Genomic DNA, 7,838 nt, shown 5'->3' on the forward strand with positions numbered 1-7,838 from the left:
ATCCTTCGTCTTGCAGCTCAATTCCAGCTATGCACTCGGGTAGCCTTGAATGGCCCATGTGCTTCATCAGCGCTCTCGCCACCAACACTTCCCACCTTCATCGGCTTAATCACCACGTTGCAGAGAATCACCCATCCCTCTTTACGTGCTTTGAGTGTGCCCCTATTATTAGAGATCCTTACTTAAGGGAAAATTTCACTTTTTAAAATGCTTTTATAAAACCCAGCTTCCCACGAGGCAGGTTTTACTGCCTAGATCTCAATTAGACTCACCTTATTATTTAATTCAAAGGCTTTACCATGTCACCTAGCATGCATCGATGATAGTTTTTTGGTTTGGTCCCATCAATGGTGTTTGAAGTTGTTGGGATGCTCCCTCTCAAGGATTAGAACACCATATTACCTTTTAATTCAATAGGTTTTGAATAGCATACTGTAGAGGCCTTTTCACAAGGGAGCCTAAAATTCTCGACTTTAAGCTAATACTCCTTGCCATTTGTGTGTGTGTGTGTGTGTGTGTGTGTGTGAAAGAGAGAGAGAGAGAGAGAGAGAGAGAGAGAGAGAGAGAGAGAGAGAGAGAGAGAGATGGTATGTATACAGTATGGCTAGAACATTTTCATTAACATAATAGGAATAGTGTACATGAAAGGATTTGAAGGACGGATAACTTGCTCATCCCGCTGAAGGACAATTTGAGCATACCATGGTATACGTTCCTTATCTTTTGTCTCATACCAACACTAGTCTCATCATCCAAATGAAGAATGTGCACAGCCACATTTGGCAGCACTCTTCGCTGCATGGACTCTTTGATCCCACCAACATTTTTGCTTCTTTCGTCTTAGACTCTTTTTTATTAGATACTCCCATTGTCGATGTTAGTTGTGCTGCCATCTTTCCCCTCATCGCCATTGACATCACGTTTGGTGGCCAATATATTGCCACCTGTTGTTGCCCCTTTTCCCTCAATTTCTCCCTCTTTCTTTCTTTTCCCCCATTCATTGGCATCGCTATAACCTTCCTTGTCGTCGACCACTCAACCGGTGATGCGAAGCTCGCCATCTGCAAATTTTCTCTTTTCTTTCTCTTTGTGGAATTTCTTTGCACATCTTCAATGTCTCTAGTTCTTCAAGTAGGGCCGTAGCTAATTTGGATGGAGGCAAATTAAGGTGGAGGGCATCCTCCTCTACAATTTCCTCCTCTCCAGGGCTGATTTGATGATGACATCACTAAAGACAGTAGATGAGCTTGTACTTGCCACCGTTGCATGGTGGATTGAAAAGCCTGGGCTTTTGCAAAGTGGCAAGCGTAGAGCCAAATTCTGCACCATTTGACAATGGCAAAGAGGTTATACGTCTATTTTTTTTCCAGCAAATGCAACTTTGCAAACAAATGCACTACTTTGCGGGCCTATTTCCACCTATCGTTCATGAAGAAGAGAATTGAACATCAATGATGCTTTCAATTTAGTGAAATTTATGACAGAAAACCCTTTATGGGCTCCTTTCCTACAGTTTTGTAGTTTTGATAATTAGGAATTCTGTCAAAGGAAAATGTTTACCATTTTAAAATTTAGCAAAAAAATCATTATACTTGCTGAAAGATATGTGTACATAACAAATTTCCACATCGCTGCTCTGTACCTGCATAGGCTGTTTATGCATGAAATGGAATTCTGCAGCAAGTAGGCACTGGCCTCCCCCTTGCATCAAATTATTCTTGGCACAAAATGAATCTAGCAACTTAAGAAGGTCTTGTTCCCTGCATTAATTAGATTTAGAACTTTTCTTTCAAAAAGCTCGATAGGGATATATTGTGGAAAAAACTCATAAACAAATCCCTGTTGAGTGCGTGTAAAGGGGTTAATCTACTACACACCACATAAATGTTGGAATCTGTTGGTATACTTGCAATGCCCAGCTCTCTCAGTTTTGCCACCACAATATATGATGTACAGTTTGTAAGGCCCCCATATGAGGAGAAACCAATGGTGCACATATATTTGGTGGGTTCCAGCTTTGCACACTGATGGGATCTCTATTTGTGATCGTGGATGGTACGGAGAAAATTCAGGGGCAACTTTGGCCAAAATATTCCTTTTCGCCAAAATATCTTGGCCGACGGAAGACAATCGAAAAATGGTCGTCTGGTGGCCGGTGTTGAGTGGTCCGTGATGTTTGGCCGGTTGGACGATTTCTAGGAGGACTTGTCTACCCAAAAGCGGCTACACATGGGCGCATGGGAGAGTCCTACTTGGACTTGGCTATCTAAGGGTGGTTGCACATGGGCGTTTAGAGGCTCCCTTACATCTATATAAGGAGGCCTTCTCATGAGTAATTCGGTAGAATGGTGTGCACACTTGACGCATACAACACATACTTGTGTAAGGATTGTTAGTCCCTTGTATTCCTACTTGCTCTAGTTGTCTAAATTGCCATCTAATCTCTCCCTTAAGAGCGCATGGGTGGGTGATTCCATCACTTTGTAATAGTGTGCTAATCTAAAGTTTTTGATTTGCCACTAATCTACGTTGCATCATATCTCTCTCTACTCTCCCTACTACTAGATCCTTACTTGTATTACTTTGTAAAATCAATTATGTCAGCGTCTTCAAGTGTTGTTTCTGATGCTAATTCACTTCGCATTCGTCCACCAGCATTCACCGAAGAAAAGCTTGAGGGCACCAACTACACATTGTGGAAATATAGATTTTTTGCAATTATGGATTCATATGAATTGTTGGATACGGTGTTGGGGCCAAATGGCGTAGACCTCAAGCCCACTACAACAAATGATCCGGCAAATCCAAGCATTGTAATTCCCCTGGATACTACTCTTCTACGTGCCTGGAAATGAAGGAATGCATATGAATTATGCACCATTGTCATGTGTGTAAGTGATTCTGTCCTCACTTTGATTCAGCATACCACTAAAGCACATGAAGCTTGGAACATATTGGCTCCCCAATATAAGGCGCACAATCACACTAGAATTAAAAATCTAGAAAATCAGCTTGGTGATGGAGAGAAAGTGGAGGCCTTTATCAAGCGGATTAAGGACCTCCACGATCAATTAGATGATGTTGGTGTGGCTATTTCTTCGGAAGATTTATCTCGGTGCTGTGTTTGCATACTTCTGGTGAGATATGATGGTCTCGTTACGGCACTCAACACTCATTTTCGTCCAACCCCTCTTATGTTTGAAGAACTGAGTGCAATGTTGCTTAAAGAGAAGCTGCGACTCAGAACCAGGGATGGTGGAGTTGATGTTGCCTTCACAGCTAATGAAAAAGGCAAGGTGACTACGTCAAATGCTTCTAAGAAGAAGCCCAAGAAGAGAAATTTTTTAGGGTAGTTCTTTTTACTGTGACAAGAAGGGTCATGTTGTAAAAGACTGTAGAAAGAAGAAAGCAGACGAGAAGAATGGCACCATGAAATCTTCTTGGAAGGAAAGAGAATCCGCCAACAATGTTGAAACAAACCTTGAACTATGGGCCATCATAGAAGAGGTATGCTTATCAGCACAAACTTTGCCTGTTGATGGTTCTTAGATTCTAGATGGTGGTGCATCCCGCTTGTTGATGGTTCTTAGATTCTAGATGGTGGTGCATCCCGACATATGACTAGTAAGAAAGAAAAGTATAGTTCCAAGGGTCTGGGATAATTTCTTTTTTAGCAACTACAAGTGAAACTAAAGAGATCTCTAATGTGAAACACAATGGGACAACACAACGGGAAAGGGCGTAAGGTGCACAACCTCCTACAAACTTTCTACACTTACAGTCACTACAGAAAAAGGTACAACTCAATGATGGCATGAGAGGTTTGGTCACTTAAGCATTGATGTGCTAGAATTGATGCAAAAATCTAGGATGGTGGCACACATGCCTCAAATATCAGGTATAAATGAAGTTTGTGAATCTTGTATGATGGGCAAGCAACAAAGAAAGGCATTTCCACAATAAAGTAGTAATCGAGCTCAGTCTCCTCTAGAGTTGGTACACGTAGATCTCTGTGGAAAAATGTCTACATCTGCTTTGGGTGGATCTTTCTACTTTTTGCTATTAGTCGACGACTTTAGTAGAAAGATGTGGGTGTATTTCATTTGTGAGAAGTCTAAAGATTTTGGAAAAATTAAAATGTGGAAAAAGCTTGTAGAAAATGAAACACGAAAGAAAGTGAAGAAGCTTCGCACAGATCGAGGAGGAGAATTCATCTCAAATGAATTCAACAACTACTGTAACGAGCATGGAATAAAATGACACCTTACTACAGTTTACACACCACAACAAAATGGATTTGTAGAGCATCTGAATCGGATAGTGGTAGAAATGGCAAGGTGTATGCTCAAAGCAAAGGGTATGCCAGATTCCTTCGGGCCAAAGTAGTAAGTACAGTAGTGTACATTCTCAATCGAAGCTACACAAAGGCTTTGAAAGGGAAAACGCCTCAAGAAGCCTATTCTGGTAAGAAACCTTCAGTCTTGCATTTCAAAACATCTGGGTGTTTTTGTTATGCACATATTCCTGATTCACAAAGAACAAAGTTAGAATCCAAAATCAAGAAGTACATATTTCTCGGATACAATGAAGAGTCTAAGGCTTATAGACTCTATGATCCAGAGGCAAATAATATACTCACCACTCGGGATGTGGTATTTAAAGAAGGGCCACATACAGTGGAGAAACCAGATTCGTCCACTTTCTCATCAAATGAAGAAATAACTAACCATGTGCCAGACCAAAGTCAACTAAAAAATCAAGAGGAGGAGTTGTCTGATGATGACTCAAATAAATCTAGCCAACCTCTTGCAGCATCACAAGAAAAGCCACTACCAAAGTGGGCTCAACATCTTTTTGACGCTCGAAACCCTCAAGTTCAAAGCCCTCATGAAGAGGAGGGGGGTTTGCGACGGTCTGAAAGAATAGAGGAGCAAAGGAGAGCCTTAGAACATATCATCAACATGGCTCTCATGACAGAAACTGTGGGCTTTGTGAAGGAGCCAACCTCCGTCAATGAGGCAATGGCGGATCCAAAGTGGAAGGAAGCGATGCAGTCTAAATAGGGCAACATCACAAAGAATGACACTTGGGAAGTAGTGGATCGGCCTCCAAAGAAGAAAGTCATCGGCACAAAATGGGTGTACAACCTCAAGCATAAAGCTCACGGATCTTTGCAAAAGTACAAAGCCAGGTTAGTAGCACAAGGATTCTCTCAAGTAAAACGGTTTGATGTTAGTGACACCGTCCATCCCAGAGCTCGAATGACAACTATTCGTCTTATGCTTGCTCTTACTGCTATCTATTTATGGGTTGTTTACCAAATGGATATTGTGTCTACATTTTTGAATGGAATTCTCAAGGAGGAGGTGTATATTGAGCAACCACCAGGGTTTGAGACGCCCAATTCCAAATAGAAGGTTTGTAGATTGAAGAAAGCTTTATATGGCCTGAAACAGTCTCCAAGAGCATGGTATGTCAGAATTGATAAGTTTTTTAAAAAAATTGGCTTTAGAGAAGTTCTTCTAAAGCGAATTTATATGTGCTTAGAGAGAATGGAAAACAAGTCATTATTATCTTGTATGTCGATGAATTGATAATCACATGTGAATACAAAGAGCTCATCCAACAAATTTGTGAGAGTTTGAGTTTTGAATTTGAAATGATAGACTTAGGTTTGTTGCATTACTATTTGGGGATTGAGGTTTGGCAATCCTCAAAAGACATCTTCATCTCTCAACAAAAGTATGCAACAGAGATCCTAAAAGCTTTTGGCATGATGGATTGCAAACCTGTGAGCACTCCAATGGAGGTAAATGCAAAACTCTCCATGGAAGATTCTTCTCCCTTAGTCAACATTAAAAAGTACAGAAAACTTGTGGAAAGCTTAATTTTCTTGTGCAGTAGTAGGTCGGTTACTTCTTTTGCAGTAGGTGTTTTAAGCAGGTTTTCCAACCAACCAAGAGAATCTCACTGGAAGGCAAGTATGCGAGTTCTTAAGTACATCAAAGGTACTTTGGTCCATGGCATTGCCTATAAAATTGGCACAGTGAGTATTGTGACTCTGATTGGGCAGGAGATTGTGACTCTAGAAAGTCGGTTTCTGGATTTCGTTTCACTTGGTTCTGGAGTGTTTTCTTGGATCAGCAAACAAGAAGCAACCAACTATCGCTCTTTCTTCAACGGAAGCAGAGTATAAAGCTGCTTGTTTTGTAGCTTGTGAAGCAGTTTGGCTAAGGCGAGTCCTCATGGACTTCGGTGTTTCTCTTCATTCAGCAATAACACTTCAATGCGACAACCAGAGTTGCATGGCGATTGCCAACAACCCCGTCTTCCATGCACACACAAAGCATATTGAGGTTCACTATCATTATGTTTGAGAGCTAATTGAGGATGAAATTGTGGAGCTAGAGTATTGTCCTACTAAAGATAATTGTGTAGATATCTTCACCAAAGCTCTAGGGAAAGACCAGCTACTTCGACATCTTCATCAACTTGGAGTAGGCACACGGCCAACAGAGAGCATCTTCAGGTGTTCATTGATGGGGGGAGTTGGTATACTTGCAATGCCCACCTCTCTCAGTTTTGCCACCACAATGTATGCTACACAGTTTGTAAGGCCCCCATATGAGGAGAAGCCAATGGTGCATATATATTTGGTGGATTCCACCTTTGCACGCTGATGAGATCTCTATTTGTGATCGCGGATGGTATGGAGAAAATTCGGGTGCAACTTTGACCGAAATATCCGTTTTCGCCGGAATATCTTGGCCGAACGACAGCCGGAAGACAATTGGAAAATGGCCGTGTGGTGGTCGGTGGCCGATGATCCGTGGTCTTTGGCCGGTGGTCAGCGTCCAGTGGTCTTTGGCCGGTGGCCGATTTCTAGGAGGATTTGTCTACCCAAAAGCGGCTACACATGGGCGCATGGGAGAGTCCTATTTGGACTTGGCTATCTAAGGGCGATTGCACATGGGTGTTTAGAGGCTCCCTTACATCTATATAAGGAGGCCTTCTCATGAGTAATTTGGTAGAATGGTGTGCACTATTGATGTACACAACACATCCTTGTGTAAGGATTGTTAGTCCCTTGTATCCCTACTTGTTCTAGTTATCTAAATCGCCATCCAAGCGAGTGCATGGGTGGATGACGCCATCACTTTGTAATAGTGTGCTAATCTAAAGTTTTTGATTTGCCACTAATCTACTCTGCATCGTATCCCTCTCTACTCTCCCTGCTACTAGATCCTTATTGTATTCCGCATTTCTTATAGAATCTTGCGGATGACCACAGTCGTTGGCAATGTATTTATGCCACTATTGTCATTTAATGTTGCTTGTAAAGACTGACATATATAGCACAACCAATTAGATGGCATTAATGACCATGTGTTAGTTGAAAATGCACTAGAAAACCAAGTATAATAGAGTATAATTAACTAACTAGGCCTGCTCATGAAGAATTTGATTAGCTCTAGTTATCTGCATACCATTGTATCATTAATGTAGTACTTACACCTATACTTAAGTGAGGAAAACCTGCTTAGGCTAGGTCACAAGTCATAGGTTTCCTACCTGCATTAATGCACACTGTGGCAGCTCCGGTGCTCGAGGAGCTAGCAAGTAGTATCATTAATGTACTTAATGAGCTTAGGTCAAAGGTCATAAGCTGCGTACCTGCATTATCGCATGCAGCGACGGCTAGGATGCTAGCAAGGAGTACACTGACATCCTCACGTTGTCAGGAGTTTTTTTAAGCAAGGGATTGCGCATGCATGGTGCATCGAATAAAGGATTGCCCAATTTCCATAGCCAGGTGGTTACGTGGGGCCCACGTGTGT

At 41.7% G+C, this 7,838-nt stretch overlaps 1 pseudogene; it reads right to left on the bottom strand.

Moving 5' to 3' along the window:
* Positions 1 to 618: 618 nt before the first annotated feature.
* On the bottom strand, positions 619 to 7,376 carry LOC147427388 (uncharacterized; annotated as a pseudogene).
* Between the last annotated feature and the right edge of the window lie 462 nt (positions 7,377 to 7,838).

Source organism: Adiantum capillus-veneris, chromosome 23, assembly GCF_014529385.1.
Source record: "Adiantum capillus-veneris isolate H3 chromosome 23, ASM1452938v2, whole genome shotgun sequence".
NCBI classification, from domain to species: Eukaryota; Viridiplantae; Streptophyta; class Polypodiopsida; order Polypodiales; family Pteridaceae; genus Adiantum; species Adiantum capillus-veneris.